Genomic DNA, 20,304 nt, shown 5'->3' on the forward strand with positions numbered 1-20,304 from the left:
CAAGTTCATTTTACATTTTTTTAAAAATTGCTTTTTCTCTGAACTCTTCTGGTTTAGCTTGTTTCTAAATTAAATGAATAGTAAGATGTTCATCAATAGGGAGCACTGTCATTTTAGCCACTAGGTTTTTTTCAAGTATTTTAGATGCAGATTGAAGCACATTTTTTGGCTATAAAATAATCTCATTCTAGTTGCATTTGACATTCAACTATTTGCTGTTTCTTGGACATCTGTTGTACATTGACCAGCTGTTTCTATTCAGATGGATACAATGACTTCTATATATTTTCCATGAATCCAATGAATTTAAGATAGAGGCATATATATTAGTATCCAGATTTCTGAAGTACATCATTCTGCATATTGTCAAAATGCGCGATGGCATGCCAGCATATTTCTCAGTTGCCTACTTTGTTATCTCTGAAATTTCTTAACTGTCTTTTCAGATCTATCCCACTTATATTTTTATGTACTTCCTATTTTGACATTTCACTTTCAGCATTTTTATATTTTAATTAAACTAGATTCAGCATCAATCTTTATATGAATACCAACGTGGCACAGTATTAGTCTTCTAAACATGGCTTTCGGTTCACTCCTATTGCTTCTTATCAAAATCTCATCCAGCTTCTTATCCTACCACAACTGATCTTTGTCCTGAGAGATATTTAAGGTGTGACACATAGTACAGAGAGCAAGATTTTTTTGTAATGACTGGTTGTTTAATTGGTACCTGAGCAGAAAGTATTTTCACTAAAGTACTTGTCCTGGTTTCAGCTGGGACAGAGTTAATTTTCTTCTTAGTAGCTGGTGCAGTGCTGTGTTTTGGATTTGGTGAGAGAGCAATGCTGACAGCACACTGATGGTTTTGGTTGTTGCTGGGTGACATTTATACTAAGTCAAGGGCTTTCCAGTTTCTCAGGCCCTGCCAGCGAGAGGGCTGGAGGGGCACGGGAATGGGGAGGGGACACAGCCAGGACAGCTGATCCAAACGAGCCAAAGGGATATCCATACCACATGATATCATGCTGAGTATATAAGCTGGGGGAATAAGAAGGAAGGGGGAGGACATTCAGCATTACAGCACTTGTCTTCCTGAGTAACCGCTATGTGTGACAGAGCCCTGCTTTCCTGGGGCTGGCTGAGCACCTGCCTGCCCATGGGAATTAGCGAATGAATTCCTTATTTTGCTTTGCTTGCATGTGTGGCTTTTGCTTTCCCTATTAAACTGTCTTTACCTCAGCCCACGAGTTTTCTCACTTTTACTCTTCCGATTCTCCCCCGCATCCCACTGTGGGGCGAGTGAGCGAGCAGCTGTGTGGGGCTTCATTGCTGGCCAGGGTTAAACCATGACAGTCCTGTAAGCTTGCTCTATGAAATCAGAAAGAATTCTATCTCTGCACAGCGGCACACACAACAGGATACAAGTACTGGGAGTCTTTTGCAGCCTCTTGTATTGCATCGTATAATAACAACACTAGGAAAAGCATCCCGAATCACATAGAAAATTATTATCTATGTCTACTGTTCTCATGCTCCAGGTGTCTTTCTCAGCATTTCTAATCTCTGTGTAGCCCAGAAATATTTTCTGTAATATTGCAATATTTTTAGCATTCTCATAAATATATTTGAGTAAAAACCACTTACTCTGTAAATATTTGTGAAGTGTAGACAAGCATTCAGCTCATCCTGTTATCTGTGGATTCAGCTGGCAGAATGAGCTAAGTGTAACAATACTGTGGCAAATATTTCACTTAAAGAATGTAACATATATGCTTCAGAGGTACACATACATTAGCAGAATACAGCATATGACTGTCCTGTCAACAAAGGGGCAAGTATTTCCATCACATGGAAATTGTTTGGCACAACTAGTTCTCTGTGAGATCTGGAAGAGGGACAACAAAACTGATTTTGTCAAGGACAAAAGAAAGGGCAACACAAGAGTAAACAGTATATTTAGGCATATACTTAAAAATATTTGAATGATCCTGATCCAAACAAAGGACTGTTAAGAGTAATAAATGTAATAACCCTGAAAAATAAGAGAACTCATTTAAGCTTTTTACTAGAACTGCAAAGGATTGACTTACCATAAGCTATAAAAGATGCCATTAAATCATCAACCTTTATGATTAATTGCCTGTTGTGATTGCCAAGATGCACCTTTCTCTGCCTGTACTCTGAGTAACTGTGGTTCTCCACAAATTGACACCTGTGACAAAGTTCCAGTATCATACTGGCAAAGAAATGAAAAAAAAAAGTCATATCTTACTACAGTAATGAGAAATCTTTTTCATCTCATTGGATCTAGTCATAGGTGTATAGGTTGTAAGATCAGTCTCTAAAATTATACTGTGCTAAATATAAGAGTACAGAAGGCAGTTTAATGAATGGGCTAGTCAAGTAATTTCAGTGGTGTTCTGTGGAGTGTAGTCTGTGTACTAATAAAAATTTCCATGATTTTTATTAATTCCATTAACGTAGCACACCACCTCCAAATATTTATAGAGATCAAGGAGACTCACTTCAGGGTGAGCCCTTCATACATACCAGGTGTACCATGTCCTGAAATGTAAACAATTCATATCTGTTGAGCCATAATCCCTAAATCAGAAACACAAATGTTTGGATTAACAAAAAATGGAAAGCCTCATTCTTTGTTGTTGACCTCCCAATACATATTTTTTCACTTTCAGTGTTATGTGCATGACTAGCATTCTTCATCCAGGACTGGAAATGCAGTGGCTTTTTGCCATAGTAACAACAAAGGACAATGGTGACCAAATTCAAGCCATTCCAAACCCTCACTGAAGCTCACTGACTTCAGGAGATTCGAAATCAAGCCTTCAGTGCAGTTCTACATATATGATACAGTGTGAAGCAACTGAGATTTGATATTCTTAAGGATCAGAGAATTAAAAGGATATTCATTTTACCCCTTTAAAAGGTCAGATGGATTTGATACAGGAAAAAGTTGAGGAAATATAAAGCAAAAGCTTATGTGTACTGTCATTGCAATCTATTTGATTTTTAAATACAAAGTTTTAGCATTCCACTACAGCAGAGGCAAAGTGTTTAATAACTGTTAAGTGTTTTAGCACAGACCTGGAACTGCTGTCATATTTGCAGTACATGTATATGGAATACAGAATGCAGATATACAAAACAATCCATTGTACAGAATAAAGCTATAGCAGTGAGCAAACCGCTTAAACTCTAACGCTGAAGGAATGAGATGGTTTATTTCTTGACAGTGTTTTTTCTTGAAGAGATTAAATACAGAGCTAGTGGAAAGCAGTAAGTTGTGGAAGGAGGAGGAACATACCGTCTGGGTTGCAGGTGTTGGGGCACAAGCAGCGATCTTGGAAGTCCTGCTCATTCTGGTTTGTGCTGTGGTTTTCAGGCCACATGGAACCCAGTAGGACAATCCATAATTAAGGATTTGCTGTGGTTTCGGGGGTTCCAGCCTTCTTCTTCCCAAGCCATACTCCAGCCACTGCTCCCAGCCTCATGCCACAGGCTCTAAAAGTTGGAGTTCCTCCAGCTCCACAGCAGGAGGACAAAGAACCAAGTGTTCCAGCTCAAGCTGCCTGGTGAGGAGGTTTCCTGAAGACCCTGCTCTTAAAAGTAATGGATTGGTAATTGCAAATTGGAGCCAGGAGTGACCTCTCTGAACCAGCCACTCTTGGGAGCCTGAGGTGGTCACCAGGTGTTGCCTTTGACAAGATGACAGGGAAACAGTCACATTTCCACCTGAGTCTGCTTAGCTTTACACACATTCATCACAGATACTCAATGTCCACTCAGTTTTTTTTTGATTCCACAAATCTGTTTGGCTGGGAAGTAATTCTTCGTAAGTTTTAGAGAAGATTGGGACTGTCCACACACAAAAAACTGATGCTTTGAAAATGCTACAAAACAAGAAAAATTTAAATCGGTAAAATACCCCTAAGTGCAGTTTTAATTGTTTTAATAAGTAGTTTTCATGGTCTATTTTCATGTTCTAATTATTTCTGGACACATTAGATTTTATTATACTCTGCAAGAAGAAAGGAAGTTTAACAAATTTGTTGTTAGGTTACATATTACATTAGGTTACATATCTCTGCAGTAGAATTTCCATATGACTTAAAAATTATCAAAATAATTACTTTTTGTCTATGCAAATATGCAGGTTTTGCTTTCATTCGTACCCTGTCATAAGAAATCCAAAGTTCTAGACAGTATAAAAAACATGCCCTGAATCCTAGTGTCAATATTCACCTATTTCCCTTTTCAAAATAGAGTGTAATTTTACAAGACATCACTTTAACCCCAGGGTAAAGGGAAGTAGCTCTTGCCATGTTAAAGAGTAAGCTGTGTAAATTTCATCTGCTGGGGATCTATCCTGTGCCTCCAACATGACAAAAAGCTCTTTCCAGTGGCTGTGACTTTTAGCATTCATAATTTGAAATTACCCATATTCTGATAGCTTCCAGGGGAAATCTAGTTGTTCTGCACCCTTCCTCTTACCAAAAAGGACTTAGAAAACAATATAAAATTATATTATATTATGGCTGCTGCCTTGACACTAGAATTGACACAGTACAGTGCATTTGTAGTTATTGTTTGTGCAGCGGTACATTTGATCTTTGATTTTATTATTCTACTGTCATATAAGTAATGTCTTTCCAGATTTTGTCACCTGGAGCAAGGCCCAAAAAATAAGATCTGAACCTGCATAATCGTACTACCCATTAAATGAATGTAAGAGTTGGGAACGCTGCTCCAGCAGTGGGTGCCTGTGTATGTACATACCCACATGCCAACCACTGGGCTGTGACAGGCAAGCAGGACACAAAAACATGGTTGAAGAAAAAAATACCTTTGATTTCTGAACTGAGAGGTTCTCTGCGCCAGCAAAACTATTGGCAAAGAGCATCCCAAACCTTGGGTTAGTTTGTTGTGGAATCATATTTGTACTTCTTGCACAGAAAAGAGAATTCTTCTTCCTCATTTCTCAAAATGCAAAATATAGACTATCACAGCCACCGTTAGCAGGATCTGTTCAGCGTTTTTCACCATTTGTTTTTGGTTTTTTTTCTAGTTTGTATTTTCGCTTGTGAATATTAAAGCCACATTTGTTGGTGAAAAACCTATGAAGAATATTAGAATCACAACTGTACCTGAGAATTATTAATCATTTGTATTTTAAATAGAAAAGTTTACTTCATTCTTGTGCAGTTTGACTACCTGTATTGATCAGGTATACCTGCATGCCACTTTGATGAGTTCTGCAAGGTTAAGAAATACCCTGCAGGACTTAAAACCTTTGTCTGTTTTCAAAATGGTTCAGTGATTATGGACTGCTTCATTGCCTACCAAAAATAAAGGAAATTTGCATGGCAGAAAAGTAAAAATTTGCATGAAATAAAAGTAAATACAATGATGACAAGCAAGCATAAAGTGGTATTTCAAGAACTGATTCTGAAGAAACTTGCTTGACAGCTAACTTCAAACAAAAATTTATTATGGAAAAGTCTTCCTGCTACCAGGAAACCTATCCAGCTACCGGGGAAGTGGATTAATATAAGATATATATGTATAGCTGATGTCAAAATTGTATGACATCATAAAAAAGGGAAGGGAAGGGAAGGGAAGGAGAAAGGGGAAAAAGGAAAAAGAAGAAAAACCTTATTGTTGCAATCCTTTGATGAAATTAAATTAGTTTTACTGGGTTTGGCTTCCTAGTAAAATATTTGGGAGCACACAAATAAGTTTCAGAAGTATGATGAAATCTCCTGTCCTGTAAAATCCCTGTCCTTTCTTCAAGGGCCTGGTAAAAAAACCTGAGTTTTCTACCTAAATTGTACTTTTCTAACTAGAAGCCAGAATGCCGTGAAAAAGTAATTTATTATTTTATGATATATATATATATATATAAAAAAAGTTAATGCTGTCAGAATACCATACCTCGACTGTTCATGCTTGTTTAATTAGACTCTTTCTTCCCTCTCATTTTGAATGGTATTTGTGCATTTGTTATTCTCCAGGATCTTTTTTCAAAGCCCCTTGAAAACAAAACATAAATAATTATGCTGAAGTTTATGTAGGCTTAATATTAGGCAAAAAATGAAATTGCCAAGTCCCACTGTCGATAGGATGTGTTTGTGCAGTTCTCCATGTAGCGCTTTAAAGTAGGGTAAACGACAGCAATCTCATTCTGAGAAGAGGAAGAGCCATATGGCTTCATTTTATGGGCAGCTGGTTTTATAATAGCTCAGAACAAAACAATGATCCTTAAACAGATTCAGATTACCTATGTAGATGGGCAAAGTAGCTGTGCATAGTGCCATGGAGTTCCAGTCTTTTCCATATACTGCCCTGCTAGGAAAGCATGCCAAGGATTGCAGTTTATCCAGTTTATCAAGAAAGAGGATAAATATTTCCTCCGAGGAGTCTATAGATTCAGCAAGAGGTTCTCATGATTTATGTGGTTACTAGAGGTCAGAGTACGGTAATTAGTTCATACATGTAGTCTTTAGTGCCTCTGAAAGCATCCCCAGGCAGAAGGCATAGCATCCCCAGGAAAGTCTGTGGCGATATGCCATACTGCTGTTTCAAATATGTAGACACTAGAAGAGGTTGAAGTTCACATTATGATCTCTATGTGTATGTACGTGTGCCTGGCTACCCATCTGTGCATCCGTATGAATACTAGATCTCTGAAAGTTAAATGACTTGCTTTGGCTTTGCTCCTTCCTTTTGATACTGAGCTGTCTATATGAATTGAAAGTTAGAAAGTAGTTAATATAGTATCTAGTTTCATTGTAAATCTTTCCTGATTGATGACTTGCCTTCTCCTGGGACCCAGCGCTATAGCACAAAGCAATTGCTATAAACTGCAGCTAAAACTGCTTCTTGGAGTTCTGCTTCTTTTCTAGGGAAATGTGTTTGTCATTAATACTAATGCTCAGAATCAGGAAAAAATGTGTCTAAGGAAGTGTGTTAACACAGAACTTTAAGCTATTGCTCTTCTTGATGATACTAATCTGTTTTCCTACAGAGAACCATGTGAATTGTTACCTGCCATTGCATCCCCATGTTCATCTCTTAGTACTTGTGGATGTGATACAAACCACTTAAAAGAATTTCACTGCCCAGACTGGGTGGTTTCCTCTGTTACACCAATGTATTTTTCCTATTTTATCTTTTGGTTTGATAAGTGCTAACAGGAAGATTCTTAACTAGTGCTTTCAAAATGCTTGCTGATCTGCAGAGACAGAAAATGTGAACAACAGTTAACAAACTGCTCTGACAGATAGTGCAGTCCATTAGGAGGCATTCATGACATCAACACCAACATTGAGTTATTCTCTCAGGAGCACCATTAACGGTCATTTTATCACTACTGATGTGTATGTAATTCTGTAACATCAGTCCCAACACTGGGCAGTTCTCCCTGTCAGGTTAACTACAGGCAAAACCAGTACCGAAAAGAAAGTGGAAACCAGCCCAAAATGTTAAACTTCCAGTTTAAAGTGCCATCAATACAGGCATTTACAGATAACAGAAGCAAACTGTGAACACAAGTGAGCAGTGTATTGACTTCTTTAAAATTGTATGCAAAAGGGCAGCTTGTGTCGTATTTGTTGTTTTGATTTATAGTTTATTCTGGTTTCACTCTGTTTTAATCCAGTTAGCCAGAAAAGTAATTTTGAGAAGGACACAGTGTCACTATAGTTGGATATGAACTATGAGTGGTATGCTATTTGAAGACAAATATAATCCTGGTAAGAGTAAATAGGTAAATGGTATTCAGAAATTGGCGCAGTTATTTATTCACAACATTTGTGAAACTTTTACTGGAAAGCCATGTGCCACTATGGTTTGTTGAAAAGGATGTTAAAAATTAAAAAGATGTACAGAAAAGAGTTCTAAAAGAACAAAATTTAGGGGAAAATGTACCAATAGTGAAACAAAAGAAACTGTTATTAATTCAGTCAAGAGAAGACTGAGAGCAGCTTTACTACAGCCCTCAGGTATCTACAGGCAAAAAGGATTTCTGACAATTAAGAGCTCTCTAATTTAGAAGGAAGGAATGTATAATTAGCTGGAGCCAAAAATTCCCTTCTGTCCTCCCTCCACCGAGTTAACAATAGGAGCTTTTAACCACTGAAGCAATCTGTGTCCTTCTGAAAGATATGCTACATGTCATAAGGAAGCTACAGAAGCTGACAGAAAATTTTGGGACCACACAGAATGATAGGCTAAGATACAATTTCTTCTGCCCTTAATATCTATTTCTGAATTTAAGAATCTGTAAATCAACAAGGATTAATAAGGTTAACAGAATCTGGACCTCAGTCATATATATTTTATCATATAATTACATTTCCATTTGAGGATTATAATTCAGTTCTCTTATGACTTCATCCCTGAAACTTTTCTACAGACCTCAGAAATAGTCTTTCTTATTTTAATAATTAAACTTTGAACCAAATAGAAGCTTGAGACTCTGAATGTCATGAGAAAAATTTAAATAAACATAATTTTAGCTTCTTTTTTATGAGTGAACACAGCATTAACACTGTTGGTTAATGTCTGTTACATGTTGTTAATGTCTGTTATAGACCTAGAGCTATACGAATGTGTGGTTCTGTTTTGATCATGCTTAATATGTTATGTCTTGACTAGGTCCTATTCCATTCTGTTTCCACAGGTTAGTGAGACTTTAATCAAGAAAAAAAAAAATATCTAATGAACAGCAATTTGAAACACAGCATTTGGAAAGGTCAAAATGGTACATTACATCCTTATTATCCAAAAGAACAGATGAGTTTAATATCCTGGCAGCATTTTCCTGTGAAGAAGATATTAAACAAGAACTGAAAATGGCACAAGGTTTGCTCTTCCTTTCTTATGACAAAGATTGTAACAAGATGATGGAACTATACAGAATAAATCTCTTTCTGCTTTAATGTTCAGGCTGGGGATCCTGCCTAGTTTTCAAAAATCTAAGCTAACCAAAGAGCCAACACACATGCTATTTTTTTCAGGTCCTTTACAAGACATTTTCCTGCCTATAGGACCCAATTTCCTATTTTCTAGTCTTAAACATGAGAAGACATATCAGCAGAAGGTAATCAGTGCAATGAGTTTGGGCAAATACTATGTTGAACTGCAACAAAAATTGCACTGCATCAGCACTGCTTAAAATGTAGATTTTTTTTCAACTTCTGTTTGAATAGACCTAAGAACAGAGGTAATGTATTCCAACACACAATGTATTGCATGCATCCTGCTTTTGAGAGTTCCTGAAGGTATGGAACTGTTTGAAGGCAAAGGAATTTGTAGCATATCCCATAGCTTGTTAAAAATTTGATTAATATAAGGAACTGTCACATTCACTTCCTTAAATCATGATCTGCATGAAGACCCTTCCTTTTTGTTTTGTAGGTCTAAGGAGAGAAAAAAAAAACAACAAACCAACTTCCTGAACTTGATGTTGTAATTTAACACTAAAATACACCATCAGGGTCTTCATGTTAAATCTTATTATGACAACTAAAGAAATGCTATGCTTAAAAATCAAAAAATGTTTGGCATGCACCTGTATTAGTTACTTGTATCCATACCACATGAGATATGAGGTCTGCTATTACATAAGGAAGTAACAAGTTATATATTAAAGGTATTCATAATTATTAAAGAAAACACTACATATTGTTCCAAAAGCTATCTGTCTTGAAGTATTGCTGGCTGAAGTAGACCTACATGGATTTGCACAAGCTCACAAGTAAAAATCATATCAAACCTTTTTTCCCTTTTTTCCACACCACCTAAGGAATACATTTGAAAAAAGAATTCTCCATGGTACATTACATGCAGCATCTTGCTGAGAAAAGTCATTCTGCTTTGGTTGAGTGAGATAAAATGAACATATCCAGCATATGTTTTCAGTGTCTGGAGTGAATATATATATATATGTGATTGTGTGTCTCTGTGTGTATATATACACACACACACTTGTTTTTTCTTATCCTTAGGTGATTTTATTTTTCACTGGAGATTGTAAATGCATTTTTCATTCTTTGTTTTGCAGCTATGAAGTAGGGTAGCTTTTTCAATGCATTGGAAATGTGCAACTTTGAAACTTCGAAGGTTTTGGAAAACTACAGACAAAAATCCCTAACGGGTGTTAATTTCATAAATGCCTACAATTAGCGTTTTCCATGTGCCTAGGAAAAAATCTACTACATAGAAGTTTCTATCAAGTTCCTTGTGATTTAGCTAATGGTCCTTGAAGCTGAAATGACTACAAATAGCTCTTTTCTGCTTCACAACCAGATATATCAGCTATCAAGTATGCAGCCTACAGAAAATAATAAAACCATTTTTTTTCACATCCAAATTATTATTCACAATAGAAACCTGTGACTTTTTTGAAATTTAAATTTCTAAGAATTCTGACCATATATACTTTTGCTAAAAAAAAAACACAACAAACCACCAACAACAACAACAAAAAACCAAAAACCACCAACACCATATGCTGTTGTATCCATTTTTTAAAAGATTATCGTTAGGGAACAACTGAGTAGAGAAGCCAGGGTATTGAAGGGGAGACTCAATGTATAGTCACACAACTCCAGGATTTCTCAGAGAGTGAGTTCAATATATCAGATGAAGACAGTCAGTTTTGTTACACTCTTTTCAGTTTGCTTATGATTATGCAAAATGCTGTTACTCTGTCACACACTATTTAACATGGGGAACACCTTGAACACATTATGTAGCCTTATTTAGTTATTTCATGAAACGGATTTTTTCCACTAGGTGATCACAGTCATTCTTTTTTGAAAAATTACCAAAATAATCAAGTACATCTTGTGAACTAATATGCCAGTTTGAAATTAAGCTTTAAAAGGCACCTCCTTTCATCACTTATCTTCGATAAATCATGTGGTGGTTGGGCATTTCCATGAAGTCTTTCTTTAATGATGAAGGTGAACAGTAAAACTTGAATGTTTAATATTGGACCTGTGGACCCATGAGAACATCTCAAAGCAAAGGGTCATGTAGTCCTCTGTAAAGCATATTCATTAAATTAATAGCCAATGAAAAAAGGATGTGGCTGATGGGAAAGGTGTCATACTGAAGCAAGGTGACAAAAGAGAGACATCAAAACACAACAGACCACATGCAGCACACACATTCAGACACACATGATTTTGCACCAGTGTCACCAAAATCTCGGAATGAAGAACTTATCAACACCAATGTTATGTAGATAAGCAGACACTTCTTTATTAACAGCCGGGTGCGTGAGAGAGTCCTCTCACGATCAACACACACCACGTTTCAAAATCATACGCCATATATAAAACTTATTCATGCATATTCATTAAGTATCCATGCGTAATCATAATATTTCCCGAAAATCATTAACATACTCTCCTCCCATATCCGATTCTGCGCAGTAAAGGTTAGAAAGGTCCAGAAATGGGTCTGGGGTACGATTTGGGTAGGTGGTATAGGAGTCGGTGGTTGTGATCTCCCCCTGCTGGAATTACCTTTTACTAAGGTCACGGTTTCATGGCAGGTAACTACAAGTTGTTCCAGTTGACTCTCCCCAGTTCCCATCAATTCTATATTCTGACATTTCAATACACTTTCTACATACAGAAGACTAGTCAAATACAAAGAAATCTGTAAAATCCCAAATTTGTTACCTAAGTTTTAAACAATGATTCTAGCCCATTCTTCTGGCCTTGGTACAGGGCTGTACAAAGGATTTCATAGCAGCTTTTGCTGTGCAGCTACAAGTTTCATTAAAATATATTTCTTATTCCAAATGATTTTATAAAATCAAATAAAGTCAATTAATTCTAACTTATTAGCAGATCTGTAACACCAGGAGGTGCTGCTCCAATGTGATTCCAGTAAGAAGCGCAATCGGATTCTGAAGTATTGCTTAAAACACCATTTATTGCAGCTAACACTATAATGGAAAACAAGTTGACACAGATAATCCTACATCCCTTCAGATGCTCGGAACCCCGAGTTGTGCACCACCAAATGGGCCTCCAAGCAGGGTGCAGCATCCTGTGCAGATTCCATCCGTGTAAAGGTTACCCAATATTTCAGTTTTCTGAGCTCTTGTAAGGTTTTCCTAAAAGAAAAGAACCCCTTTTATCATTTTCACAGACAAAAAAGATGTGCACGTGAGAATTTGTTGCTGCTATTTTAGGCACAGGCAAGGACCCTCAGGTGGTTGAGTCGGTGGGACCAAGTGGCAGCTGCCCACAGGCCGCTTCATTACAATTAGCCAGCGGAGTTCATCCTGCAGCTGGAGGGTGGACACAGCACAACGCAGACCTGAAGGTCACATTGTGTGCACAGCACAGGGCAGGCCTGCACCTGTTCAGGGTAATTGCTGTGTGGGTCACTAACTCCTCCATGTGCAATGGTCTTCTGGTCAGGACCTCTGCGTATGTGTACATACATACCTATTTTGCATCTGCATATAAAAAACTCCTTTTCGTTCCAAAGTGAACTGATGCATTGTCTTCAGATCTGCACACATTAAAAATCTGTACCTGTCTGTTGCAAAACACTCCTTTGTATAGGTGCCTGTGTCCATCAAGCTGGAATTGTGCAGGATGTCAGACAGGTTTATAATTACTCCAAACACTGCTAAAAGGCTAAGTAAGTACGTTTTTGCAAGTGTGCCTTTTTGTGCCTGCAGCTCAAAATCTGGTTATACTTGCATTTGAATTTGTTTTGTTTTGTCACACAATGTTACTTGATATTATATGAATAAATAATCCATGAGCTGGAAAACACACTAAAATCAAAGGAATGAAGTCAGTTGCATTATTAAAGAGAGATTAAAATAATTTGACATGAAAGGCATTTTAGAGACAATACAGCATGTCTGATTTACTGATGTGCACAGAAGCTAATACATCATTCAACCCTGCTACCACCTGACAGCTGCTCAGCATCTAATGGGAAATGTGATGGTGGTCACAGTCCAGTTCATAGTGGACAGGTGTCCGCATCACAATAATAATCATCACAACTGGCACTAATTGGCACCTTTGTTGACAGTCTCAGACAGAGGCGTGATTGAATCGGCATGGAGGCTGCCTTGCAAGCTCTGCTGGTGTGAGATGCAGGGCTAAGCATCTGGTTCCTTCACCGAAACCATCCTTAGCTTTTTGGCACATAATTCAAAGGAACACAGTCAGGTCCTGACACTCTTTATTTGCCTGTAAATTCTATGAGCATGTGCATTGCTGTGACATAGCTCTGGAAGTGATGCCTTCGTACAGAGGGTTAGGCACATCTCAAGGACACTGAAGCCTGCTCACTGACGCTGGCCAGCAGAAGAGCCGTTGGACTTGGGCTTGAGGTGGCAGAAGGCCAAAGGGGATGAAACCAAAGGATGATGTAAAGGTGAAGCCACACATGACCCACGTGAGGCTCCAGTCTCATCCAAGCTTTTCTCAGTTTTAATTTATTTCAGATGCAACTGTGATTCTGTCAACTTCTAGTAGCCATTTTACTCCCCTGTGCCTCAGTTTATTCTTTTGTATGAAGATCACATTTGTCTCGCTCTCAGACATAATATGAGGTTTTGCTAACTAAGCAATGCTGGGAAGTATTTATACACCTCTGATGGAAGTCAATAGACACATTAAAACTCAGGCTTCAAATGTATAGGAACTTTGGTTTCCTAATAACCCTGTTAAATCAGTTGTAGGCAAACAACTACTGAATGTATCCATTTTGTATTTACCCATCTTTCCATTCACTCTGTTGAATATTAAATACAGTTTCTCCCACTCAGCCTGCTTTGTCCAAATCAGCAATTAAAACTAATTTTCCTTTGGTGTACAGAAAACTACACTGTTTTGGGTTAATTATCACTGACTTTTTTTTTTCCTATGAGCAAACATAGTATAGGTCAATATTGTGACTAGGATTTGAGAATGTTTTTATAGTACTAAAAAGAAGTTTAGAATGAGTGATAAGTATGATTGCAACTAGCAGCAGTAACTGAAGTATAGGGAAGTTGTTGGAGCTCATTAGTACTTTTTTTGTAAAGTGAAAAAAGACAGGCAGGAAGGAAGGAAGGAAAACAGGAAGGAAGGAAGGAAGGTCAGCCAAAAAGCAAAGAAAGTAAAGAAAAAGAGCGGAGGTTGGGAAAAAGGAAAGAATAACAGTTCTAGTTTCATGTCTATGGAAAAAAAACATTGAATTTGTTGCACATGAGTTTGTCAGTATATAAAGTGAGAAAATCAAACCGGAAAATTGACACACAAAGTCAAGTTAAATATATCACGAAGGACTGAAAACATTATGTAAAAAGCCTGAGTTTTATCTGTTTCTATCACACATGAGACTTAGCTTCTTTAGAAATGATAAGGGCATAAGATAACGTGAGCACTTACAGAGGCTCAAAACAGCACCAAGCCAGATTCTGATCTCTTCCCATTGATTTTTCACTACTGTATTACATCTGATTTCAAGGAAATGTCTTCTCATTTACATGCATCTACACAAATTCAGGAATGAAGCCACCAGCTTTTGCTTCCTCCAGTGTTAATAATGAGCAGTGGCTGCTATAGTGTGCTCCTAAAGACACTCTGGAAAAATAATATGTCATCATTAGCTTAATGAGGGGAAAGAGGGAGAGAGATTGCTAAATGTTTTCTCTCTAGCCTAATTAAAGGAAAGAGAGCAAGACAAAGAAAGGGGGAAGGTGTGCTGAAGGGAGAGCTGTGTACATGACGAATTTCTTCCTGCATTTAGCTACAAGAGCGTTCTCGTTAGGTAGAATTGAAAAAGACAGGAGGATGTAGGAATACAAAGGATAAATCCTTCGACTGAAATCAGACTGTGGCAGCATGGACCATCAGTCTGAGCTGCCCATTAACTTCCAAAAATAGCATGCTTGGGAAGGAAAGAATATGATAACAAGTACTCTGTTGTCATTACTGTTCTTAAGACAAATTATCCATGCAAATATGAAGGAGCAAGGCTTGTCTGCCTGCTGGCTAAAAGCCTCCTTGGCCATCCACAGTCACCTTTTAGGCCCCCTCCAGAGGGAGAGAACTGCTTGTGTATAAAGGACTTTGTCACTTTGGGTGTTGCTGAGCTCACTGACCAGTGCTGACTCACTGTGTATTAAACAAGGAGAGCTTGATACCAGAAATTTTGTGCCTGCAAAATCAGGCCTGCCAGAAAGAGTGCCTACATCTCCAGCCACATGCAAGATCCCAAACTCATGCTTTCCCATGGGCTGGGCCTGGGCACTGTGAGGAAGGGTGGTAGCTTGCCTGGCCCAGAGCTGTGCCAGGTACCACACCAAAAATGTCACGTTAAAGATTATTGCAAACTAGCTGTCAGGGCCACATGCCAGGCCAGTTTAGGTTTTTCATAACTCAGAAGTCTCCAGGGTTGAGTGTGCTGTTTAGGCCTCCAGGTGCTATGCAGGCTAAAAACTGTGGTATAAAGGCTTGCATGTACGTCACTGAAACTGAGGAGATTGTTTTCTTTCCAAACACAGAAAAAAAACATTGCTTCCATTCATACAGCATGACGGTGTACCCACATTATCTAGTATGACAGAATACCTGCTTCTTTGGCTGCAGCAGAGATATAAATGGTCTTGCTAGAAAGAATTATTTGCACCCACAGATCTTCTGCCAACTCCACGTGCAGCTCACAGACCCTTCTGCCATGACCACGTGACAGATATACCCAGCCCATGGGCCTCGATCTGCACGCTGCTGAGTGACTGCATGTGGCCCAGGGTCCATGGGCTGGTCCACAGTGTCTGCATCAGGACAAACACATGAGCAGGCAGATGATGGGTGAGAGTCAAATGAATATTTCTTCTGTCCAAGCCCTGAAATTTAACAGGACTGCTGATAAATATAACATGGCTACCTGAAGATGCAAGTTTTAATCCATAGGTTATAGAGACCTATGACCAATGGTAACTAGGAAGGTGGGATTTTCCTTGTCATTGCATCAGCCACCAGCCTCTGGTAGGATTCCAGGATTATATCCCACTGTTGTGGTTTAACCCCAACCAGCAGCTAAGCCCCACACAGCCGCTCACTCACTCACCACTGCCTCACACCCCACCCCGGTGGGATGGGGGAGAGAATCAGAAGTGTAAAGGTGACAAAACTCGTTGTTAGAGATAAAGACAGTTTAAAAGGGAATGCAAAAGCCACACACACAAGCAAAGTAAAAGCACACAAGCACACAGCTGCTCGCTCGCTGCACACACACACACACACCCTGCCCCATGGTGGGATGGGAAGGAGAATCGGAAAAAGGTAAGGCCCGTAAATTAAGAACAGTTTAATAATTGAAAAAAAGTAAAAATAATATAACAATAACAATAGTAATTGTAACAAAGAGGAGAGAGGGAGAGAGGAATAAAACCCAAAGGAAAAAAACAGCACTGAACCAGCTGCTAAGAAGAAAATTAATTCTATCCCAGCTGAAACCAGGACCAGGACAACTCCCCCCAGCCTACTCGCTGGTGGGATGGTCTGAGGAGTACAAAAGGCCTTAACTCCACATAAGCACTGCTCAGCAACAGCTAAAATATCAACACTGTTTTCAGCAAAAATACAAAGCATAGCCCCATACCAGCTACTCTGAAGAAAAATACTCTATCCCAGCCAAAAGCAGCACACCCACACTGTTATTACCTGCACAATGGCCTGATCCATGCAAAGAGCAGAAGAAATTACCTTGCATCCCTATTTGTACATAATGCTCAGACACCGAGCTGAGCAATAAAAAGCAGGCTTGATGTACCTGGTATAATCCAGTCCCCAAGTATTGAATTCCTGTGACTTATTTTAAACCTCTCCATATTTCCATGACTTCTTACTAAAACGTAGCAGCTTTGTGAGCTATGTTATAGCTCCCCTTTCACTATTTCAAGTGCCAGAATCTTTTGCTGAGGAAAATGATTTTGTAAAGACTTGCTGTGCTCTGCTAGTCTTACATATTGCAGTTTCTCCCAAGAACTAAAAAGTAGTTGAGAAAGTTCCTGAGAAAGACTTGCACAACTTGTCTCTTGCTGTAATTATTTTCATCTATGACTTCTGAGTCCCCATCCTGGAAGAACATTTGGATTGTTTTATCATCAAGACATGACTGGATTAGAATTTTTCCCTGGCAATGAGACCTATTTTCTTTATTCATCACTTACCCGAGCACAGACAGCAGAGGCAGAATATTGGGTCTGGCTTCTGGTTGTCCAACAGGAGTCACAGGATGATTTGCCAAGCCTTCTAGTGAGGACCACAGGAAAGGAATGGCTCCATGAACCCTCCTGTCAGCACAACAGAAGATGGTGGAAAAAGCACCCTGTGCTGCTTTGGACAGAAGGGTGAGTCCACCAGGAAGCCTGGCAGTAGCCCAGCCTCATGCAGGCAAGCCCAACTCAGCCTTATTTGTATGATGGCAAAAAACCAGGAGGCAAGGGAAGTTTGTGGTTAGGGTCCAGATGCTTTCAATCTCCTCACAATGTTTTTAGATTATTCCAGATTTCTTCCTGGGGATTTATATATTATAAATATTCTAACTAACAATGACTCAATAAGATAATTGAAATAAATTGAAATAAATAATCTCAAAAGATTTCCATTCAAAACTTTAAAAGTTTTAGTCTCTCAGAGGGCTTTTCACATGTTAGATTCCTTTATCCTCTTTTATGGTTTGTCTCTTAAGAAGTACTAAGCTCCCCAGTAAAAAGCCACCCAACTCACATTTGTAATACTCAAGTTTTCTCCATTTTTTTAGTAAAAATTCTGGCCCACTAAATTCTGACATTCTAGGTGTGCACTCTATGCTGGGTGCCAGCAAAATCAGTAAATACATGACAGTACTTTCAGCTCCTCTGTCATGAGCTGCAAATATCACAATACCTGAAATAGAAACATTATCCCTGATGTTTGACAACAAGATACTAAATTCAGTTTGATTTAATAATAAAGCCTAGCACTCTGGGAGGTATCATGGCTAGCTAATGAAATGGTATCATATTTGCTTACAAATGTCATCTTCTAAAATACCATACTTAAAAAGAAATTAAATGTTTTACCGTTGCTGTTGCGAGTTTAGCACAACGGTAACATTCAAGGGACAAATGTCAGTTCAGTTACCTCCAGCTCATGTACAAAGGGCTGAAAACCCATCACATAACCAGATCCCTCTAAAGTTTACAAATGGAAGGTCTTTGTGCCCCAGCCTGGAAATAAGGGCCTTACGTTGCCCGGCAATCGTCTTAAGGTGATGTAAGGAGGAAGGTAATGAGTATAGTTAACGTTAGTATGATGTAGATATAACTCAGACACTTTCTGGTCACTTTCACGTTCCTGTCATATCTCAAACACTGCAAAGTCTGCCTCACATTAAGGAGGCTGAAGTTATTAACTTCAACACACAGCAATTTAACTTTTATATAAAAACACTGTATTAAATAGAGCAGTTGTCTGCAAAAGCTACCAGTAAAAATTCAATCTCAATCATCAAGACCAACACAAAAAGCCAATCTAGTCTGAATTATCAGTCAGCACTTTAGCAATGTTCCAATTATTTTCATCATTTACAATGACTTTAGCAGTATTTTGAAATTATATTTAAAAATGTAGTAATTATTAATCAGGAACCTATGGCAAGCCATGCAGCATCATGATCAGAAGTGCAGTGGAGACAGATACTATATCATTTTGATCTTACTGAATAATTTGCTTTTAAGCACAAAACTTCTTGCAGCTCTATATCTTCATCATTTGGATGTCCAGAATAACAAGCAAAGTATCTTTTGGTGGTTTGGAGGGGGTTTGCTACATTTCACTAGAAGAAAACTGAAATTAAATTGCACCTACCTCTTCCCAAAGCTGCATGATTTTTTTCATTCATACGGACCTAATCTTCATTAAATTACAATTTCTTAGCTGTTAGGATGCACAGTAGGACCTGCAGTAGCCTTTTACTATAGCAGACCAGAGTGGGAATGAGTTGTTAACAACACTTGTTTGGGGCTGACATTTCCTTACAGGAAATAAAAAGTATTATTTTTTCCTTTAATTTATGCAACTCCATGGCTAAAATTTTTGTTTGTAGCATTCATTCGCATTTTCACCATGTAAAAACCAATACTTTTAAAAATTTCTTGATAATATTATTTAAATACTTGTGATTTTAAGAAGAAAAACAATATTTATTTTTTGCTTTTGAGCAATCCTGGGACTCTTGCATTCATGTGCTTCCACAGGCCTCTTCTTTTCCAGTATAGCTATGTTATGCCCTGAGCATCATCACTTGGGTATTATTAAAAAAGATATGTAATTTTGCTTCATCTTATTTATTATTCCAAGCAAAATAAATTGCTAATGGCAGCAACTTTCTTATGGTTCTATTTTCCATGAATCAGCAAAATTTTATTACAATGCTCAGTAAAATCTGGCCAAATTTACTTTTATTATCTTAAAAAAAGGAAGGTCAGTAAGGTTATTTTTTCAAGTAATGCTCATATTTTTTGGTGATCTTAAATATTAAACAAAACAATTTCTTTTTATGTATAAAAAATAGGAGCTGTCGAGCACTGAGTTTACATAATCCTATTTCTGATTAAAGCATCTCATTTAGAGAAGCTAAAAGTGCCAAAAACTGCAGACAATAAAGTATTATCTGAGGGGTATTTTATTTCTCTGAAACACAGTTCAGACAAACCTGCTGGATGTAATTATCCACACAAAGAGCTGATGGATTCTGTTTTAGTTAAAAAATCAGAAAAATCTTTAAAGCTTTTCTCTGTATTAAAGCCACTTCAATGCCAACAGTACACACTGAATAAAACCCTTCAAATGTCTCCTAGAAGATCCATAATTCTGTTAGGTTCTGAAGAATGAGGAAGGGAGCTTCATGTAAGATCCATTAGCTGTTACAGTACTAGCCTAAAAAGACTGTGTCATCTTTTTAATCAGTTGAATAAGATTGAAGCAATCCAATTTCTTAATTTTGTTTGATTCTAGCCACCATACCTTGGTAAAAAAAGCAATGAAGGTGGCAAGTCTAGATGAATTTTGAACCCACTGCTGTGCTGAAGCATCACCCTTAGCTTTGGTGTTTAGAAGGAATCAAGCAGAATTCCCTGTGGCTATCAGAAAGACACTTTACCCAGCTATCAAGCATTCCTTTTGTAGATAAAAATAGTTACTCTTGGTTTTGTCAGAAGCAAGTGAACTAAGGGAAAGATCCTTGTGTATCTACCAT

The 20,304-nt window shown here is 38.0% G+C and overlaps 1 protein-coding gene across 4 annotated transcripts in view; it reads left to right on the forward strand.

Moving 5' to 3' along the window:
* The window catches only part of KHDRBS2 (KH RNA binding domain containing, signal transduction associated 2), a 393,063-nt gene extending 383,065 nt beyond the window's left edge, over positions 1-9,998 (forward strand). Inside the window, exon 12 of one of the 4 annotated variants that reach the window (XR_008822730.1) lies at positions 8,705-9,998. The gene's annotated coding sequence lies outside the window, so the exon portion shown is untranslated. The remainder of the gene's footprint in view (positions 1-8,704) is intronic. The other 3 variants (XR_008822731.1, XR_008822733.1, XR_008822734.1) reach the window with 3 other exon arrangements.
* The last annotated feature ends 10,306 nt before the right edge of the window (positions 9,999-20,304 follow it).

This window comes from Falco biarmicus, chromosome 6 (assembly GCF_023638135.1).
Source record: "Falco biarmicus isolate bFalBia1 chromosome 6, bFalBia1.pri, whole genome shotgun sequence".
Taxonomy (NCBI): Eukaryota; Metazoa; Chordata; class Aves; order Falconiformes; family Falconidae; genus Falco; species Falco biarmicus.